General features: G+C 34.7%; 1 long non-coding RNA gene across 1 annotated transcript in view; it reads left to right on the plus strand.

Moving 5' to 3' along the window:
- LOC122908613 overlaps positions 1–23,410 on the plus strand; it is a 219,900-nt gene that overhangs the window by 82,211 nt on the left and 114,279 nt on the right. The gene's annotated exons all lie outside the window — the stretch shown is intronic.

Here is a 23,410-nt window from a genome sequence, read left to right on the forward strand (position 1 = left end):
AAATGCTAATATATTACAAAATGATATATTTTCTCTATCATCATCCTTTTAGAAATTGCTGAGTTTCTACAAAATACTTTAAATTCTTCATTAAATGTTATATATCAATATATATTACTTAATATTCTTATTATATACAAATACATTTGTATTTGAATTTTCATTGAAATTAATCATTCTAACCAAATTAGATAAAATTTAAATATCTTTAAAGTCCTGTTGATTTTCTAAATGTTATATATATCTATTCTATGTTAATAATATTACACATGGAAATTCTTGCTATAAAGTCATGATTTACAGTAGACTAAGAGTTATTCCAAGGATCAGATTGACACAAAAATTCTGATTGGTCAATAACTAAATAACCATTCTTTTTTTTTAAATTTTTTAAATTTCTTTTCAGTGTACACTAAATAACCATTCTTAAGCAATGGATGTGAAACTATTAACCACCTTTCAAATTTTTGCTTTATTATTTTAATCTTGAGTGAGATGAGACCTTAGATATTTTTTTTAAAGATTTTATTTATTTATTTGACAGAGAGAAATCACAAGTAGACGGAGAGGCAGGCAGAGAGAGAGAGGGGGAAGCAGGCTCCCTGCTGAGCAGAGAACCCGATGCGGGACTCGATTCCAGAACCCTGAGATCATGACCTGAGCCGAAGGCAGTGGCCTAACCCACTGAGCCACCCAGGCGCCCAAGACCTTAGATATTTTAATAATAAGGTTTTAATACTTGGTACCATGCCCATACCATGGGCAGGAAATCTATAATTTGGGTTCTTATCACTCTTCTGTTGGTCAAGTTAGAAAATTTTTTCAAATTAGATTTTCATTTACTCTGTGGTAAACTAGAGCTCTATCAATATTTGTAGAGGGTATGCTAGTGTTCTGAGTTAATCCTCCCTTCAGGATTTAGCCACCTTAGGCACTTATTCTTCCACCCACCAAGAAGGTTGACTGCTAATGGCCCACAGAGTTGCCTTTTTCAATTGTTGTTTTAGTGCTTAGGAATTTGTTCCTCTTCCTGAAATTATTTTAACATTACGTAGTTCCTGGTTTAATGTACTATATTTTTTTTACTCGTAACCCTTTAATCCATCTGACATCTTTCAGCTATTTATATGACAGTCATACTATTTAGAAATATGATTTGTCTCTTCATATCTGCTGGTGAAATGCTGATTTTCTTTCTTCCTCCCTTCTTTCCTTCTCTCATTTCATATAGTTAGTGTCCATTTTTATAATTCCTAGTTTTGGGGGTTAATTTTCTCCTTTATTGCCAACACCATGGATTTTAATTTTACTATAAAGTTTTAATTTTTTTGAAAGAGTAAAATTTATTTTCTTCTTACCCTGAAATGATTTTTTTTCCTTTTAAAACAAGCGTGCCCTGTTCCATCTCAATAAGACTATAAAAATAACTTTCTAAAATGTATTCTGATACCTATGCTAAATAAACCTGAGTGGTATCTTTTTTTCTGAATGTCAATTGTGGTTTTTTTTACTTGTACGTTTCATCTTAATAAGAATATTGTTATTTATTTTTCTACTTGCTCATCAAAGAAAAGGGACCTGTCAAGACCCAGTACTTGCCCCAAGTAGTGTGGTTTTTCTCTTGGTTCCAAATACTCTGTGCTTAAATGGTGATTTAAAAAAAAAAAAAAAAAAAAGCTACAGAATTACAGTTGGGCAGAAGGCCCAATATCCAGAGTCTGCTGACTATATGTAGATTGCAAGTAACCTGACATAAATTTTATCTTTTAATTTTCAGTTTTCCAACACTTTAAAACTTAGTAAGTGTAAAATCACAACCCCCAGCATGTATGCCAAGAAGCTTCTTATTGCCGCTATCTCCCCTCACTATCTTAAACCCATTTGTTTTCTCACAGCTGTGTCTTGGAAAGGTGAGGTGGTTTTGCTAATGCAGCAAACAAAGGTTTTATTGATCAAGAATTGTGATTTCTCAACCCAGCATTATGACTCTTTCAGTTAATAAGATTGCCTTCAAAACTTGTCTTTTTTCAGAGTTGATACTTTTTTCTTTTTCTTTTCTTCTTCTGCATTTCTCTTGTTCTTTTTGTGTGTGTGTGTGATTGTTTGAAGGAACAGTGTGAAGGGCAACTTCAAGAATACTAGTTAAATATCAATTAAGCTGCAATTAGTTTACTCTTAACAAGTAAGAATTTCCTACTCAGAGAAAAGAGTGGGAGGAGGCATCCTCATAAAGAGAAATACATGTTGAAAGACATAGTAGTGTGACAGAGTGGCATGTTTGGCAGACACAACCATTTTGGTGCAGGTTAAAAGCAACATGTATGGGCAGTGGAAATCATGTTGGAGGAAGAAATGTAAATGACTAGCTGGCTTCAGATGTGCAAAGCTGTACATGTTTATGTATGGGATCTGTGGTTAGTGAGGAAACACAGGTGTTCGTCAAAGTGGTGGTGTGAGTATTCTATGATTTGAGACAGGTGGTGACCGTGTGAAAGATGGAGAGGAAGAAGACGTGCCAGAGTGACAAATTAAGACTCTATTACAAGATTCTGAGTGTCTTAATAGAAGTCCTAAAGCATGACCAGTGGAATTTGAGAAATATTTTAGTCACAGAATTAAAATGACAATTTGATGGAAGGAATACATTTTCAGAAATGAGGGGGAAGCCTTCAGGTTGGAAAGAGAATTTGAGGTAGAATGTGACTAATTGAGAAATAACAAGCTATGGGAGAACAAATTGTTTAAATCTTATGGAAGTCAATTTGCCAATTAAGATTATACATAGTATAATATTATATACATATAATATATTATGTGCATATGTATATTATGTACATTATATATTATAACTATATATATATAATCTTTGATCTCATAAGTCCACTTCTGTGCACTTATGTTATTCTTGTGCACATGTTAAATAATTTTATACAACTTTATTACCAGAGTGTTATTTATATCAAAAGACTGGAAATAATTATAATATGTATCAGTGGGAAATTATTTAAATAAATTATGATATTTCCATTCATTGAATTATAAAGCAGTGGTTTAAGTTTAAAAAAAATGTTTCTATGTATTGGTATAACATGATCTTAAGCTGATTTTTTTAAAGAGTAAACCTCTTTCTTTCATAGCTTTATTGAGATATGATTATATACATAAGCTGTACATGTTTCCAGTGTAAATTTTGATGGATTTTAGAAAATATATATATATGAAACCATCTTTATAGTCAAATTAGTGAACATATCTGTCACCTCTTAAAATTTCTTCATACTCCTTTTTTAGTCTCTTCTTCTTTCTTATCAACCCTCCTTCTTCCCATTCTGTGTTGTCATTGATCTATTTTCTGCCACTATAGATTGAGTTGCATTTTATAAAAGGTATATGTAAAATTATATGTTATCTTTTTAGTCTTGCTTCTTTCATTTAGCATACTTATTTTGTGATTTAGACATGTTGCATGTATCAATAGTTGATTCCATTTTATTTGTGAATAGTATTCCATTGTATGATAAGCCACAATTTTTTTTTTTACTCATTCATCCTTTGATGGACATTTGAATTGTTCTTAGATTTGGGGTATTACAGATAAAACTTTCATGAACATTAGGGGCACCTGGGTGACTCAGTGGGTTAAGTCTCTGCCTTCAGCTCAGGTCATGATCTCAGGGTCCTGGGATCGAGCCCCACATCAGGTTCTCTGCTCAGCAGGGAGCCTGCTTCCTCCTCTCTCTCTGCCTTCCTCTCTGCCTACTTGTGATCCCTGTCTGTCCAGTAAATAAAAAATAAGTAAATAAAATAAAAAAATTAAAAAAAAACTTTCATGAACACTTGATTGCAGTGCTTTTATGGATGTATGGTTCCAATTATCTTGGTTAAATACCTAGAATAATGTTTGAGGTAGTATGATAAATTTATGTTTAACATTTTATGGAATTGTCAAATTATTTTTGAAATAGTTTTTACATCTCACCAGAAAACAGTGTATGGGTGTTTAAGTTGATGCACAAATTCTTCAAAACTTTGTATGGTCAGTATTTTAAATTTTGGCTATTTACTGAGTATTGTGGACTTCCATATGGAATTCACTTACATTCCCCTAATGATTGATTAGTTGATTGTATCTTTATGTGATAATTTGCTATCCATATATTTACTAATTCAAATATTTAGCTCAAGGAATTACATACTCTAGATATAAGTGCTTTCCAGATGTTCATTTTGCAAATATTTTCTCCCAGTTTATGAAATACATTTTCATTTTCTCAAGAGTGTATTTTGAAGAGCAGAGATTTTAATTTTGATAAAGTCTAATTTGTTAACTTTCCTTTTATAGTTCATATATTTTGTGTCACATATAAGAAATCATTGTCAAACCCAAAGTGATTAATATTTTCCTTTGTTTTCCTCTAGAAATTTTATAATTTTAGCTTTTACGTATAGATGTATGATCTATTTCAAGTGAAATTTTGCATATAGTATGAGTCAAGGATCTAGTTTGACTTTTTTTTTTCTTTTTTCCACATATGGTTGTTTAACTTCTCAGCATCTTTTATTGAAAAGACTATTCTTTCACTCATTGAATTGTGTAGGCATTTTTGTTAAAAACCAACTGACTGTGTATGCCTGGATATATATCTAGACTTTCTGTTCTATTCCCTGTTTCACACTCTGAGATTTAGTACCCATATCAAAGAAGAAAAAAACTGCTCTGCAAAACTAGAAAAGTATGTGCCAGTCAGAGTCCTGGCAGGAGACAGTTGGAACTCCTCAAAACGATTTCAGTGAGGGGAACTTTGACAAAGACTTGCACAGGAAGGAAAATCCAGAAAATGACATTGGTAGTATTAACAAAAAAGTCCCTTGGACCTCTGGGGCAAAATATGCATCAATGAATTACCACCCTTATTTTAAGCATCTAATTATAATATGTAGTAACTATTTGTGAGGAAAGGTACACAGTGCTTTAAAAAGACATAGTCAGGAGTTAGGAAGTGTTGATCAAAAAAAAAAAAAAGTTATTTGGGTAAATGGCAATCCAAGTAGAGGGATTATCATGTTTGATGACCATTTAATAAAAGGTAGAATGGTACATTTCTTTTAACTATAAAAATTCCAGAATGTGAGAAGGAGAGCAGCCAAAAGTGAACCAGGGGAGACAGGCAGAGGCCAGGCTACATAAGGCCTTATATGTCAAGTGATAGATACAGATCTTTATTCCAGGATTTACAGGAAAACATTGAAGAGGTAAATGATAAATGAAGAATGATATAATATGATTTGTAATTTGAAAAGAATTTTTGTCTGATAAGCCCCATCAAGTTTTTCACAGTATAAAATGTGGAGAACTTATTTAGGAAGCCAGTACAATAATATAGATTTAGAAATGCAACGGTGGAGAATAAAGTAAAATCAATGGGATTTCGTGATGGACTCCATAGAAGCAGAGAGAAAGGTAAGCTTATTGAACTTTCAGGAATACCTGTGATACCTTTACTTCCTATTCCACTGTACTGACTGTTTTGTAAGAACAAGGTCCATTCTGAGAACTGACAAAGCCCCTCTGGGCTGAGACCAGCTCTGACTCTATTAGCATTCAGATCTTTTTCTTTTCTTTTCTTTTTCTTTTCTTTTCTTTTCTTTTCTTTTCTTTTTTCTTTCCTTTCCTTTCCTTTTCTTTCCTTTTCCTCTCTTCTCTACTCTTCTCTTTTCCTCTCATCAATTTTTTCCTTTTTTTTTCTTTTTTCTGCTCTCCCCGGGTCTTTTCACAGTGCCCAATCTCTACAGACTGCATTTATTCAACTGACTTTTAATTGGGTTCAGCCAGTACATGGTTCTTGCAGGAGATTGAAGGGTGGAAGGAAGTCAAGGTAATTTTCTTTGTCTTTGCTTGGGTGACTTTTCTTTCTCTTTCTTTTTTTTTCTTTCTCTTCTTTTCTCTTTCTCTTTTTCTCTGTCTTGAGTGGTGTTTCTTTTTCTCTTTCTCTTTCTCTGCTTTGGTGATGTTAGTTTCTCTTTCTCTTCTCTTTGTCTCTTTCTCTTTTCACTTTCTCTGCCTTAGATGGTGTTTCTTTTTCTCTTCCTTTCTCTTTCTCTTTTCTTTTTCTTTGCCTTAGATGGTGTCTCCAGCCAATGTGCGTATCTACAGCAGCAGTTCACACCAGGCAGGGTTGATATATTTTCTAGCTTTCTCCAATGACATCAGCCCCTAGAATTTCAAAATGCCTCCTCCCTTTGTCTGTGCAACCTAGGTTGATAGAAGTTTCCTGCTGTTGCTAATTTCTGGGTTGCCTGTATATACTCAACTTGGCTTCTTAGACATCTCGTTACTTGTATAACAAAATCTCCTTTAAGTTCATTCTTAGGGAAGTTTCTGTTTTCTATTTGGACTTTGAGTGATAAACACCTCAAAACTTAAATCTAGAATTAATAATTGTAAATGTTTAAGATTTGCATCATGGGCTTGGCTCTACTCTTCCAGGTCAATGCCAAGAGGTACTCTTTATGGATTAAGAAAAGCAGTGGTATAATAAATTGAGCACTGAGCTTTTTTGTTTCACTAGGCAGCCCCTTAAATCATAGTTCTTTTTTTCCCCTGAAACAGAAATATTTTAAAGAGTGAAAGTGTTGTTATTATATACTTAGCCAGCAGGGATCCATTCTGACTTGGATATTAGATTACCGTGGCTTTATGCTTGTCCTTCATAGTACCCCAACTGCATACAGCAAACATTCTGAACCAGATAGTCAGCTTTTGCACACGATTTTGATTTCTTTTAAAATATTCTTCCAAATTTACCTTTGAAAGTTATAAACAATAATATGAAATGATAATTTTATCAAAATCTATGTTATATCAACAATTAGACATTTACTAATCACCTGCTAAATTAGAGGTATAATGTCATGTTTTCACATATAGTAATTGATTTCATATCCCTTATTTGTCACAATAAAAATTTAGAAATTGATGCAGAGAGAGGTTAATCCAATTGCAGAAGGTCATTTTAATAGACTATAATTTCTCTCTTATGACCTGCTATAGACAATCCATTTTAATTTGGCATTATTTAGACTAAATCTATCTTTTTTAAAATTTTCTTTTCTTCTATTTTGGTCCAGTTAGGCCAGATAATAACTAGACATCAAAGAGAAATGACATATTAGGTCATGCACTTGATGGAAAACAGCAATATTATAATTAAAATATTTCAACATATGGAGACAAAATGGAAGTGTCTGAGGGAATTAACATCACACTGAAAGACTAAGCCTTTTCTGTGATAAAATGTAACATGTTGAACAGACTAAAAATGTTTCTGTATTAGTCAGCTTTTAAAGTTTCATCCAGCAGAGACCAATTTTGGCTAAGTTATTAAAATAAATTTTTGAAAGGAAATTGGCATCATATGATCTACAATAAATTCAGCTTTTAAAAGCTATTCAGTTAGACTAGGATGAACTTCACCAAAGACCATCACCAGGCAATGTCACTTTTACCAAAAAATATGACCTGTTATTTTGCCCTGACAACAAACCAAGTTGAAGGGTAATAGGTAGTTTAGGGTCTATGAGTCAGGGGACACCCAAAGTCTGTCTCAGTTCACCATCCTGGTGGCCATATTGCCCCTTGGGTAAATATTTATATTACTGTTTTTATAGCACTATAATCCTGGTGGTGTGGATTAATTTGTTGTGGGTGATGATGATCCTGTGGAGTAATTGTCTAGCATCATGGCACTTTAAGGAATCATTGTGTCCTGGTCTGGAACTTATATTGGAAACAGTTGTGAGCAGAGCTTACCAGCAGAGCAGAGACTACAGACCTGATAGTGTACATTGATAAGGAGATTATCAATGTACATTGTCTTCAGCTCCTGTGAGTGCAGTAGCACCACTAATCTTCAAATATGTCTTCTGCCATGGTTCTGTTGCAATACCAGGTCTTGGGCATTGTACAGGAGACAGGATATTGGCCCCTTAAATATATCCATGTCCTAGCTTCCAAAACCTTTAATTTACCCTACCTTACATGGTAAAAGGAACTTTGTAGATGTGGTTAAAGTCCTTGAGTTGAGAAGATTATCCTGGGTTATTCACGTGTGCCAATCCGATTACGAGTCCTTAAAAGTAAAAAAAAACAAAAAAAAACAAAAAAAAAAAAACCTTCTTTAGCTGTTAGGGACAGATGTGATGACAGAAGGGTCAGAGAAATGCAGTGATTCTGGCTTTAAGTTAGAGGATGAAGACCATGAGCCAAAAAATGTGGGCAGCTTCTAGAATCTGGAAATGGCAAGGAAGCAGTTTCACTCATAGTGTCTGCAGAAAGGAACATAGTCCTGCCAACATTTTGATTTTAACCCAATAAGACTGTGTCAGCCTTCTGACATACAGAACTGTGAGACCATAAATTTGTGTCTTAGGCTACTCAGTTTATGATATTTATTGTAACAGTGTTGTGAGTTGAACAATGACCCCCAAAGATATGTGTACTTCCTAACCCCCCAAATCTGCAAACATGGCCTTATTTGGTTAAAAAAAAAAAAGGTCTCTGTGGATGTAAATGATTTATGGATCTTAGGTGGATTATCTAGATGAGCCTTAAATCCAATAACAGATGTCCCTATAAGAGACACACACATTATGTAATAATATGTATTTCATGGATTCACAGTGAGGATTAAATAAAATAGTGCATTTTTAGTATTTATCCCAGGGAACTATAAAAACCTTAAGAAATGTTGACAATTTTTTAAAAAAATTATTGTTGTTATTTGAGGTAGTTGAATCAGACAATTTTCAATAACCAATCAGACTGTGTATCTTACAGCGTTTTTGTGCACTATTATTATACATGTGCTTGGAAGTGTAGAAGAACCTGGAAGTACAGATATGAATAAGAAATCATATTTTCAATAAGCTCAGAGTCTAAGCTTAATTGTTTAACTTTTTTGTATAAACGTCATCTTAATCCAGAGCTTTAATGAGGGCACACAGGAAGTATTAACAAAAACATTTGCTCATTTAACAGTATCTGATATTTTTGGCTTTTACTAGTAACTTCATGCATTTATTTTAAAAATATTTGATTTCACTTTCTGTGAAAAAAGTTTGGCAATATGGAAATGAAAAAATACCATTGTTTCCAGAGGCAATCTTCTAATTAATAGAAGATTATGATAATTACTATAGGAGAGGTATAGGCAAAACCTAGAGAGAGAAGGAAACATTAGCCTTGCTTTTACATTTTAAAAAGTAAATAAATTTTAATTCATCTGATGAAATTTCAGTGCCTCTAAATCTAGTGATTTAGTGTGTATGAAAAAGTGATTTAGTTCCACTCTCACACTGCAAGTTGGTGGAAAGCAAAAGCTGGAAGATGCATAGCCTGTGCTTTACTCCAGATGGTGCTTCTGCTTTTTGGACTAGATGTCACTCTGCATCCCTCTCACCCCACCCCCTGCAAAATGGAAATGATGTTAATCCAGTATCTTACATTAAATACTCTTCCTTAAGTTTTCTGGATGACAATATTTATGCTTTATCTTAAAATTTATATTTATTTATAAAAGTCAGTTTCTCTCCTGTGGGGAAAACTATCACTTTGACCATTCTCTCTTATCCCTGTGATAGGATAAATGGAAGAAGACACAGAACTCTCTTAGGTATGATTATTTCCTTATGCCTATCTTTCCTGTTAGGTTGTTCTCTATGATGAAGAGAGAAAGGACTAATGGAATCATAGACTCCTACCCAGTGAACAGGATTGACTAACATGGCCCCAACTAGTGTGATTATTTATGAGATGCTGTTCTGTTTCTTAACAACTTTAATAGTAATAATGGCTAACATTAAAGCAGCATTTACTATATGTCTGGCAGTGTTTTAAATCATACTTTAAATCCTCAACATAGATGTATGATTTATCTCTGACTGTTATCTGTGATTTACAGATGGGCAAACTGAGACACAGAAAGGGTAACTTGGAAAATGTCACACAGTAAATGGCAGAGTTGGGATTTGAAGTTGATAGTCTGTCTCAAGAGTCTATATTCCTAAACCATCTACATTATGATTCTATTAAGGAAGTCTTTACATTGAGTCAAATCTTATTTCCAAGTTGTAATCTATAACTGTTAGAATTATAAAATGCTAATCTTGGAGGAGTTTCCAGAAATCAGCTGGACTGCCAGACAAAGATAATGTATAGGTAGAGAATTCTAATCCAGTGCCCACATATTAATCCTTTAAATATTTTAAATTCATAGTTAATTCAAAACTATCCCATTTCAAGATAAAATATTGTTGGTCTGTTTTCTGTTTCTCCTGTAAAGTGGTCTGCAAGTTTTCACCAGTTGGTTTACTCTGCTTTTCTGTGATACAGCAGTCTTGGTGTATTTTGAAATCACATCACTCCAAGTCTCACATAGCCTTTCCATCCAGACTCTTGCCCAAGCAGTGTGTGATAATTAAAACTGTAGACTCAGGTTCTATGATTCTGTGAATACTAACTTCACTTTCAATGGCTCTTGTGGGATTAGAGGACCTTCCCTTCTTCCCCCTCTTCTTCCTCTTCTTTGGAGTGATAAATCCATGCCTCCCTGGTTTGCCTTTATCCAGTGTTCCTATATAGACCTAGGGCTTTGTTTTCCTTTGTCTCTTTAATTTTATCTTATATTTGACCTTTTAAGAAACTTTTGATATAACTTGTTTTCTTAGGCCACTCCAGCTAGGCATTTAATTGGCTTATAATTTATAATGATAATAGTTATTCTCATTCAATACTCCGCCAACAGATTTCTTTAATCTCACCTTCTTTCATACTGCTCCTTTTGGGATTAAGGTAGAAAATTCATGGACCAATTCCTTAAAATCTTGAAAGGAGATGTGTATCCTTAAAAGGTGATTACTTACTTCTATTATTTTATTTTATTATCTGCTATCCCTGATTGATCAGCTATTCATTGTGTTGACTTCTTGGAGATTCTGCTCTTGTTATATCCCCATTTTAAAACTTCTTAATTGACTATGTCTTCTTCATCAGATATATTTTGTTTTGATAAGTGTTTTGGGGCTACAGAAGACAATAATTTCTAAAACACTATGTAGAATTTTGCTGAACTTATACATTAAGATCACCTAAGATCAGTTCCAGTATATCCTTTTGGAAAATCAGGACATTACTTATAATTGCCAATATTCTGAAAACTTCCCCTATTCCATTATATTATAAAGACCCTAAGATTATATTACAGGCTGGATGCTGATAATATATCTGAGAATTATTGTAGTAGCCTGAGAAAATGTTTTCCTAGCTTTTAAATTTCAACTAATTTAAATCAGATAGGAATAAATAGCTTATTTTAATTATACATAGTAAAATTTAAAAAAAAAAGTATAGCTTAGGAAAGAGGAAAAAACTACCTTAATAGGGACCTTCAAGATCACACTTGTCTTGGTGAACTTACCACTATTTAGGATCCAAACCTTTTTGGATAATGAGAAAGGTGATCAGTCAGAAAACCAAGAATAATATAACCAGTGTTAGGCAGCAATATTAACCAATTTTATAGACTTTAAACCTGTGAAATCTGTATTCTTTGCTTTTTGATGGATTAAACATGATACAGGAGAAAATACATGAGGCAGGAATCTACCAAAATCCCGGGGGAGAACATAGGCAGTAACCTCTTCAACATCAGCCACAGTAACATCTTTCAAGATACATCTCCAAAGGCAAAGGAAACAAAAGCAAAAATTAACCTTTGGGACCTCATCAAGATTAAAAAGCTTCTGCACAGCAAAGGAAAAAATCAACAAAACAAAGAGGCAACCCATGAAATGTGAGAAGATATTTGCAAATGACAGTACAGACAAAGGGCTGATATCCAAGATATATAACAACTTCTCAAACTCAACACCCACAAAACAGATAATCACATCAAAAAATGGGCAGAAGACATGAACAGGCACTTCTCCAAAGAAGATATACAAATGGGTAACAGACACATGAAAAAATGTTCATCATCACTAGACATCAGGGAGATTCAAATCAAAACCACATTGAGATACCACCTTACACCAGTTAGAATGGCCAAAATTAACAAGACGGTAAACAAATATTGGAGAGGATGTGGAGAAAGGGGAACCTTCTTAGACTGTTGGTGGGAATGCAAGTTGGTGCAGCCACTTTGGAAAACAGTGTGGAGATTCCTTAAGAAATTAGAAATAGAGCTACCCTATGACCCTGCTATTGCACTACTGGGTATTTACCCCAAAGATACAGACGTAGTGAAAAGAAGGGCCGTCTGTACCCCAATGTTCATAGGAGCAATGGCCATAGTCACCAAACTGTGGAAAGAACCAAGATGCCTTTCAACTCTGATGAATGCATAAAGAATACAATGGAGTATTATGTCTCCATCAGAAAGGATGAATACCCAACTTTTGTATCAACATGGTTGGGACTGGAGGAGATTATGCTAAGTGAAATAAGTCAAGTAGAGAGAGTCAAATATCATATGATTTCACTTACTTGTGGAGCATCAGGAATAACACAGAGGATATTGAGTGAAGGAGAGAAGTGTGTTGGGGGAAATTGGAGGGAGAGATGAACCATGAGAGACTGTAGACTCTGAGAAACAAACTGAGGGTTTTGGAGGGGAGCGGGTTGGGGGTTGGGAGGGCCTGGTAGTGGGTATTAAGGAGGGCACGTATTGCATGGAGCACTAGGTGTGGTGCATAAACAATGAATTTTGGCACACTGAAAAAAAATAAAATAAATTTTAAAATTACAATGCAAAAAAAATAAGATAACAGCAAAAAAAATAACATGAAAGGAAATTTTTACTGCAAATGGATCCCTTTATGAGGTAGATGAAGAGTTATAAAAAATTGATTATGTGTATCAGTGAACAGTTGACTACTACATGGCTAAATATGTTTTTATATTTATTTTTACAAACTTGAAAACCTTGTCAACATAAATTAATAGATAAGAATGGAAATGCAGTTCTATGCCAAATATTACATAATGATTGATCATTTTTGATCAATCTTTATGCTGAGAATTCAGTTAAGTTCTACATCAATTTTGTTAAAAATAAAACATTGAAATAACCTGCCTTGCAACAACAACAACAAAAAAGAGTTTGAGATTTTACCAAAGTACAAGCTAATAAGATAGCCTGTTACTATTTCATGGTTGCTAGTGGAAGACATGAAACTCCTGGGTCAGAGAAAAGGACTTCATTACTCATATTATAACAATCAGCATGGTCATCAGCATTTTTGCAGTGCTCACCCCTGCCCCAAAATTACACCAAGATTATGCAATGTGCCCAGAGGATACATGCATACACAGAGGGTTTTGATCAAGGAGAGGAATCCAGGGCAAAGGGCCCAGTGTTTTTTGAGCAAGCAGTAAACATTGTTTCAAGAAATGAACAAGCCAGGCTCTCTCAGCGCCTGCCCCCCACCCCCAAAATGAACAGAGTAATGTTGACCTACTTAGATGTCTGTGTAACTACCTACAGACTACTCCTATCAGGAAATATGTAAGCCTTGCAGCATACTGCAAGATAATACAGGCATGTTCAAGACCTATGGTGGTTCAAGGTGGTTCAAGACCTATGGTCCCAGTGTAGAACAAAGGAAATAATATGGTAAATAACCCAAATATACATTTTTTAAAAAACCCACATAGTAATCAAATTAATGATAAAATAGCTTTTTAACGTGATAAAAAGATCAGTTTTTTAATGGTGAGGGAGCAACTGCTTAACTATTAACTATAAACTATTAACTGTACAAGTTGTATGCCAACCTCCATCTTTTGTCATAATTTTAGATGGATCAAAATTTAAATATTATAAGAAATAAGTGGGGGATGTATTTTTTATCTTTTGGAAATAGGAAGTCCTTTCTAAAAAAACATATTTAATTAAAAAACATAAAACATAAAAAACATATTTTGTTTAAAAAACAAAAACATTTAATTAAATAATTTTTAAGAGTAAAAATATGATCAAAGTCAAATGACAAACTAGAAATAGTTGGCAAACCATTTATATATAAAATATAGAGACAGAATTCTTAATATGTAAAAGGTTTTCATAAATCAATATAAGAAACCAACAGCAAATAAAAAATGGGTCAAAGTATAAACAGGCGTTTTACAGAAATGCTATTAAAAATAGACAACATATGAAAAATATTTAACCTCAATTCTAATTAAAGGAATTCAAATTAAAGTTCATGGATTGTGGAGCTCAAGATGTTTTGTGATGGACAAAGAAAAAAGGCATTTTAATATTTTCATGGCAGTTTAAAATAAACATTTTTGGAGAATATGTCAACAATGTTTAGCAAAATCTTACTACAAATATATTATCGACACTACAATATAGAGAAAGCAGACAATCTTGTCTTGTTCTTGATCTTAGGGAAAAAGTATTTCATATTTTACCATTAAATATGATGTTAGCTGTGGGTTTTCATAGACATCTTTATCAGATTGAGAAAATTCCCTTCTATTTCTAGTTAGGTGTTTCTATCATGAATGGGTTGTTGAGTTTTGCTGAATGCTTTTCCACATCTATTGGGATGGTCTTGTGGGGGCTTTTATTCTATTTATAGGACATCATAATTGGTTTTCAGATGTTACTATAAACATTAAAAGTTTTTTTTTCAAATAAAGTCAGATTCTTTGGGGGAGAATGTTGGAGCTCTCTTTTCTTATGGACTTTTCCTTAAAACTAAAACTCTGAGCCACTATTTTTACTTCAGGCAAGAAAGTAGCCTCTGGTCTTCCTGGCTAGCCTCTCCCACCTTGGAAGCTCTGTACTACCAGTGAGCTTGGGTGAGGGTAGTTGACTTTCCAGTATTCTCAGCCATCTGTACCTGGGGAAAAAGCTTCTTCCTACTGGTAGGGACTGGGTAGGAAGAAAGGAGCTCCACACTTCCTGGCCACACTCACCATAACTTTAGCCTCTCTCATTTTGAGTTGGAGAAGATAAGAAATACTGGTGGCCTCTCCCTTCCACAGCTCTCAATCACAGTAGTCTTTGATTGAGAGATGAGGTGCAGGAGCTCCATTTCTTGAGCACACCTACCAAGCAGGAAACTTCGCTCACGCTGAGTTGAGGGGGGAAGAGGGAGGGAAAGGATTGTGCCTCAAATGCCACAGACTCTCTCTGTCTTAATCTAATTCTCATAAATTTTCATGAATAAATGTTTCTTTATTTGCTCTATGCCTTGGAAGTCTCTTTTAAAGGCTATAATTTTTTTATATTGTAGCCAATTTTTCTTGTTTTGGAGGCCATAGACCACATCATGATACAATTCTAGGAGTTGCATATGATTTATATATATATATATGTATATATACGTGTATATACATATATATGTAGATATATACATATGTATATATATATGTAGATATGTAGGTATATGTAGATATATATACATATATCTACATATACCTACATATCTACATATCTATGTATGTACATATATATGTATATATACATATATATATTTAAAATATTTGGGGAATAAATCATAAAAATCTGCGAGTAATTATCTCTGAAGAGAAAGACTAGGAGTCTGAGTAGGAGGGAAACCCAATTCACATCGTATTCTCTTGTGTAAAATTAATTTGTTGAATAATTAAGTGAATTTTATATGTCATTTCCTTCCTTTCATCAGTTTTTATACAAAAATGTTTAAAATATATAATTCTTTTCCCTCTGATATTTCAGATCATTTCATATTCTCAAATAAGCACATAGTCTCAGTAGCTACTAATGGGCTATTTTCTTGATATTTAGTTACTAGAGGATCATAATACTCTCCTTACCCAAAAGGAAAATTGCATACAACTTAACCTGGAAAGTAAGGCCCTTCACATTCTAGCTATAACATGCATTCCTAGCCATATTTTCTATCCCACACAGTATGATATCTTATGCTCCAAAGCTTCTTTATAATCTTGCAAATTATTTTTCTGTCCACTCCCTTACTTCTTAAATTGCTGGTATTTGTCCTTCTTTCCTCTGTTGCCTCGTGACTTTAGCTGTAGAGTAGTGATATGTGTGTATCTATTTTTTGCCACTACACTGAACTCTGTAACGGCTGTTTGCCTACAGACCACCTCCCCCTGCCCCCAGAGCCTTCAACATAGTAAATGAGGAAGAATGTTGATATAAATGGACAAAATGCAGGAAATTTAAAGAGTAAATATGGCCTACCTCACATGTCTTTGATTGTCCTGAAAAGAACTCATTTATTTTCTGCTATGAAAATGAGCTCAAAAAGATGAAAGGTTTGAAGGACATATACAAAACAGAGCCAAATCAGACTATTACTATATAAAGCTACAGGGGAAATGAACTAGACATATAAAGATAATATAGGTAAATGGTGTAAGTCTGAATTGCAAGTGTAAATTGTTCCTATCCTATCTTTAGAATACAGCTGTCCTCATTCATAAAATCATCAAATAATTGATCCATATCTACTTTGCTTGACTTCATAACCTGAAACCCTCATTACATACACTTAGAGCCATTGCTAATATCTTTCAAATCAAGAACAATTACTCAAGATGGTCACAGAATAAATAATAGCTTAATAAAGCTATTAAGATCAATCCTATCAATTTAAGTTTGTAAGTCTATATGTAGGTATGTTTGTAGGTATGTATGAGATTTTGTAATCTTTAAAAAGTGAAAAGAGAGAGAGAGAGAGAGAGATTCTTGACCTAGAAATAAAGGCCTTTTCAGAAGGGTTATAGAAGACAACATGAAAATTTTTCAGAAATAATCATTTTCCTCATGGATTCTAATTGACTTAATACACTTTAAAGGTCTCTATTAATATAATTTTAAAAAGGATTTGGCATTGCATCTTCTAGTTCCTCTAGTTCAAAATCATCTTGGGGGAAATAAATGAAGAAAATAAAGTTGGAAGATACTATAATTGGGCCAAACCCAGCACTGGTATTGGAATATATTGAACCAAAAGCATAGGTTTCCAGTTTAGTGAGACTATTTCTTCCCCATATCTATATGACATTGTTGTCATTTTAAAAAATTATTCAGTATGGGGCGCCTGGGTGGCTCAGGAGGTTAAGCCTCTGCCTTCGGCTCAGGTCGTGATTTCAGGGTCCTGGGATAGAGTCCCACATCGGGCTCTCTGCTTGGCAGGGAGCCTGCTTCCTCCTCCTCCTCCTCTCTCTCTGCCTACTTGTGATCTTTCTCTGTCAAATAAATAAATAAAATCTTTTAAAAAATTATTCAGTGTCTTTGGAGTATCTAATTAGGGCCAAACTCTATTACAGCTTTGGGACTCTGTAAGGAACAAAACAAATTTTTATTTTCACAGAGTTGATGTTTCAGTAGAAAGATACAAACAATGGGTAAATAGAGATATGCCAAGCACAAGTCTCAGGGAGACAATAACACAGGAATGAGGAATAGAGTGCTGGAAATGGGAAATTTCAATTTTAATCCAAATTATTATAACCTATAAAGAAAAATTACTTCTTTGAAGTTGATGAAACTAATATTCCAATCTATGGATGTCTCCTGTCCTTCCCTCCTTCCTTCCACTTCTTACTTCCTTCCTTCTTTTCTTCCTTTCCTTCTCACCTGATCTTTGGTAATCAGTCTTCCTCTTAAGCATTGCCGTAACACAGTGGAAGAAGCAAATAATATATTTTATTTATTGTGTATTTTTCTAACTTTTTCCAAGTAGAACATTTAGATGGTTTCAAAAAACTTGATATATTATCAAAGGATAAATACTGTAAGAAAGGTTGCATAAAATGAAAACGAAATGTGGTAAAACAAAATGATAACATGCCATGAAGTCCTATACTGCTAGAATTCCACAAATTTAGCTCCAGTCATTCTATGGAAAAAAAGAAAGAGGATAGGGATATTAAGTATGAGATTTGACTATCATAAGGCAAAACAAGTCAATTGGTAGGGGGACAATTGTTTAAAATATTGCCATACTTGTCCTCCTCAAGAGTCCACTTGACAGTAAGTGAGCAGCATTCTCCAATAGTATTTTTCTTCATTGGGTAGTTCCTAATTGAAAGACTCAAGTGTGAAATATAACCCTCTGCTATGGGAGTTCACTGTCTTCTTAGGGGTATCTACCACCACACCCAGGAATATGTTACTGCTTCAAGAGATGCTGTAGTATATTCAACAACATGCACTGTTTCACAAATTAAAATTGCAAAGAAGTAAAAATTCCCTGTGGACTGATATAAATTTTTTTTTCTTGGAGAGACATACTTGTTTTAGACTTTGATTTTATAGTACTGGAAATAGGAGAAAAAAACCACAGTCGTTATCCAGGATCCAAGGAGAATGGCAGTAGTAGATTTCAATATGACCTGTTTTAGAGATGGTAAGGGAATTATATTGACTTGAGCAACAGTTTAATTTTATGAAATAGTAGGTGAAGAGATTGTGAGAGGGTTAGGAGTTGCTCTAGTTATAGGGAGTTAAGCTTAAAAAGGAGATATTTGAGGGCACATGGGTGTCTCAGTTGTTAAGTGTCTGCCTTTGGCTCAGGTCATGATCGCAGGGTCCTGGGATTGAGCCCTACATCGACTCCTTGCTTAATGTGAACCCTGCTTCTACATCTCCCACTGCCCCTGCTTGTCTTACCTCTCTCTGTCAAATAAATAAAATCTTTTTTAAAAAAGTATATGTTTGATACTTCAAGTTTTGGGTTCTAAATTGGAGGTACATAGTATAGTTCAGGATGTGTATGGCCCCTTGAAATAGCATATGATTGTAAATGTATATATGTATGTAGACTTACTTGGAAAAAGGTCCTGTCTTGTTCATTTTCTGAAGGGGACCACAATCTCCTTACACCAATATGCCAAACAATAACGAAGTATAGAAACATTGCCCTACAGTCAGTGATTAGCCATGGACATTTTTTTAAATAAGGAGTGACATCAAACTTTAATTGAAAACTTCAGAGCTACAAGCATAAAGTTTTCTCTGGTTCTGATAAACACAATAAGCAAAATGTAACTAAAGTATAACAAATAATTATTATAATAACCTGGGCTTGGAAATCTTAATTTGAGAAACAAGCAAAGAAGAGAGCCCAGAGTTCTTTTCCTCTTGCTCATGTGATTTAAAAGGAACAATTCCAAAACCTTGACAGAATTTCCCACACTCAACTAGGCAGTCATACTGGAATGTCATCCTCAGGTTCAGATACACATAGCAGCCAATGCTGTGGACAAAAACCATGATTTTCCAATGCAGTGGAAATTATTTTCATTATTACATTTGTCACAAAATTAAGCTATTGCAAAATAATTTGTAGATCATCAACCCATCTTACACAAAATAGAATTGAATTCTTCTTTTAAAAAGTCTAATGACTATGAGATATGAAAATGCAACTTTTTAAAGACTCTGGGAAGTTGATGATGGCAATAAAAAGCAATAAAGTTAACATTAGACAAACATAAGAAATAAAATGAACTAAAATTGTTTTAGGAGTCAAAATTTCAGTTTCTTTCAAACCAAGATTTCTAAGCATGTAAAATCTCATGTAAATCAAAACTAATTTACTTTGCCAACTGAGTTTGTTTACTTTAGGGTATTTTACAGTATTCTTTCTCATGTTTCCAATTACCAAAAAAGCTAATTATCTTTAAATTAAGGCCTATATGACAGCTGATTTTTCAGTAAATTCATGAAAATAAATTTGTGTTTTCCCATGGCAATACCATAAGATAATGGAAATATCATAATATTGCGGTTAGATACAACTACATGTTCCTATAAGATGTAAAACTACTTTCCTGACTCTACATCACTGTAAAAACTTAAATTGTAATCCGTAAAATCTAGAACCAGGCTGAATACATTGTGTGTACTCAATAAAACTACTTGGCTCATTTGAAATTTCCTGGACTGCTCCCTCTTTTCCACAGAAACTTGTTAAAACACTGTGACTGTTAGTTGTGATCTCTCCCTTTTCATTCATAATTTTATGAATTTGGGCTTTCTCTCTTTTCTTTTGGATTAGTGTAGCCAGTGGCTTATCGATCTTATTGATTCTTTCAAAAAACCAGCTTCTAGTTTCATTGATACGTTCTACTGTATCTCTGGTTTCTCCCTCATTGATCTCAGCTCTAATCTTGATGATTTCCCTTCTTATGTGTGGAGTTGGTTTGATTTGTTGTTGATCCTCCAGTTCTTTAAGGTGTAGAGACAGCTGGTGTGTTCTGGATTTTTCAATTTTTTTGAGCGAGGCTTGGATGGCTATATATTTTCCCCTTAGGACCGCCTTTGCCGTATCCCATAGATTTTGGACCGAAGTGTCTTCATTCTCATTGGTTTCCATGAATTGTTTCAGTTCTTCTTTGATCTCCGGTTGATCCAAGCATTCTTAAGCAAGGTGGTCTTTAGCTTCCAGGTGTTTGAGTTCCTTCTGAACTTTTCCTTGTGATTGAGCTCCAGTTTCAAAGCATTGTGATCTGAGAATATGCAGGGAATAATCTCAGTCTTTTGGTATCGGTTGAGTCCTGATTTGTGACCCAGTATGTGGTCTATTCTGGAGAAGGTTCCGTGTGCACTTGAGAAGAATGAGTATTCTGTTGTTTTAGGGTGGAATGTTCTGTATATATCTATGAGGTCCATCTGGTCCAATGTGTCATTCAATGCTCTTGTTTCTTTATTGATTGCGGTCTGTCAAATAAATAAAATTTCTGCTTCGATGATCTGTCTAATTCTGAAAGAGGCGTGTTAAGATCACCTACGATTAGTGTATTCATATCAATATGACTCTTTATCTTGATTAACAGTTTTCTTAAGTAATTGGCTGCTCCCATATTGGGAGCATAGATATTTACAATTGTTAGATCATCTTGGTGGATAGTCCCTTTAAGGATTATGTAGTGTCCTTCTGTATCTCTGACTACAGTCTTTAGTTTGAAGTCTAATTTATCTGATATGAGAATCGCTACCCCAGCCTTCTTTTGAGTCCCATTGGCATGAAAGATGCTTCTCCACCCCTTCACTTTCAGTCTGCGTGTATCTTTAGGTTCAAAATGGGTCTCTTGTAGACAGCATATGGATGGGTCCTGTCGTTTTATCCAATCTGCAACCCTGTGCCATTTTATGGGTGCATTTAGGCCATTCACATTGAGAGTGATTATTGATAGATACGTTTTTATTGACATCGAGTTACCTTTGAAGTCTTTCTTTCTGTAGACTGTCTCTATATTTCTGTTCAATGCTATTCTTGGGATTTTTCCTCTTTTATAGAACCCCCCTTAATATTTCCTGCAGTGTCGGCTTGGTGGTTACATAGTCTTTTAAGCCTTGCCAGTCTTGGAAACTCTTTATCTCTCCATCCATTTTGAATGTCAGTCTTGCTGGATAAAGTATTCTTGGCTGCATGTTCTTCTCATTTAGTGCCCTGAATATATCTTGCCACCTCTTCTGGCTTGCCAGGTCTCTGTGGACAGGTCTGACGTTATTCTGATGGGCTTCCCTCTGTAAGTAAGGAGCCTCTTTGCCCTGCGGCTTTCAAGAGATTATACCTACAATTATAATTCCTCGATTTGACTATCAGGTGTCGTGATGTTTTTTTGGAATGTATAATCTTGGGTGGAGACCATTCAGCCTCTAGTACATGAACACTGGTTTTGTTCACGAGATTCGGAAAATTTTCATGAAGGACTTGTTCCACGACATCTTCTAGACTTCTTTCTTTCTCCTCCCCTTCAGGGATTCCAATAATTCTGACGTTGGAACGCGTCATGGCATCATTTATTTCCCTGATTCTACTTTCGTGGGATCTAAGCTATTTGTTCCAGGCTTCCTCCTGATCCTTTCTCTCTATCTGTTTGTCTTCCAGATCACTCATTCTATCTTCTGTCTCAGTTACCCTAGCTTTGAGAGAATTTAGATTAGATTGGAACTCATTGAGAGCATTCTGGACCTCCTCCCTGGTAGCTTTAAGCTCCGCCCTAACATTGTGAACATCCTGTCTGGTCGCTTTCAGTTCGGCCCTAATCAATTCTATTTGGTCATCCATGGCTTTCTCCAACCTAGCTATTGCCTGGATAATTGTTAGCCTGAATTCTCTTTCCGACATATTGTCTATGTTGATAGCCATTAGCTCTGTTGCAGAAGGTCCATCCTCTGTATTTTTCTTCTGTTGGGCATTCCTCCTCCTAGTCATTTTAGTGGGAGAAGACTGAACAGATGTAGCTGGATATATCAACTCTGGTGCAGTCAAGGTGCACCCTGGAACACTTCTGAGCAATCAGGATTCCCCACCCAAACGAGAGACAAAAGAGAAGAAAAAGGAAAAGAAAAAAAAGGGAAAAAAGAAAAAGAAAAAGAAAAAAAAGAGAGAGAGAGAGAGACAGGAAAGAAAGGGAAGATGAAAGAGAAGGTTCAGCCCAGATGGGCCCCAAGGTAAGATTTATGAAGTAGACAAACAAAAAGAGATAAAAAGACTGATACAATTATATGGCAAGAGAAAGAAAAAATATATATATATATGCAAATAAAGAAAGAAACTCGTCAAAAAGAACCACAAGTGTAAAATTTATATGCTATCAGGACAAACACAAAAAACACAGAAACACTGGTGGAAGAAGATGGGAGAGTTCTTATAAATTCTCAGTGTGTGCGAGGAAGGTTGTTTTGATTCTTCCTGGATGCATCTTGATATCTTTGTTAAAGGACTCAACTTTCCTAAGATAAAGGGGATTAAAAATTGGTTTACCTATAGGGGTAGTATTGATTGGGGAAAGGGGATTACTTTGAAGTTAACTCTATATGAATGAAAAGGGAGAGATCACAACTAACACCAAGGAAGTAGAAACAATCATCAGACGTTATTACGAACAGTTATATGCCAATAAGCTTAGCAACCTAGATGAAATGGATGCATTCCTGGAAAAATATAAACTACCAAAATTGAACCAGGAAGAAATTGACAACCTGAATAGACCGATATCTAATAACGAGATTGAATCAGTGATCAAAAACCTCCCAAAAAACAAGAGCCCAGGACCTGACGGATTCCCTGGGGAATTCTACCAAACCTTCAAAGAAGAAATAACACCTATTCTCCTGAAGCTGTTTCAAGAAATTGAAGCAGAAGGAAAACTTCCAGACTCTTTCTATGAAGCCAGCATTACCCTGATCCCCAAACCAGGCAAGGACCCTACCAAAAAGGAGAATTTCAGACCAATATCACTGATGAATATGGATGCTAAGATTCTCAACAAGATCCTAGCCAACAGGATCCAACAGCACATTAAAAAGATTATCCACCATGATCAGGTGGGATTCATCCCTGGGCTACAAGGATGGTTCAACATTCACAAATCAAT

This window comes from Neovison vison, chromosome 6 (assembly GCF_020171115.1).
Source record: "Neovison vison isolate M4711 chromosome 6, ASM_NN_V1, whole genome shotgun sequence".
In the NCBI taxonomy this organism is placed as follows: Eukaryota; Metazoa; Chordata; class Mammalia; order Carnivora; family Mustelidae; genus Neogale; species Neogale vison.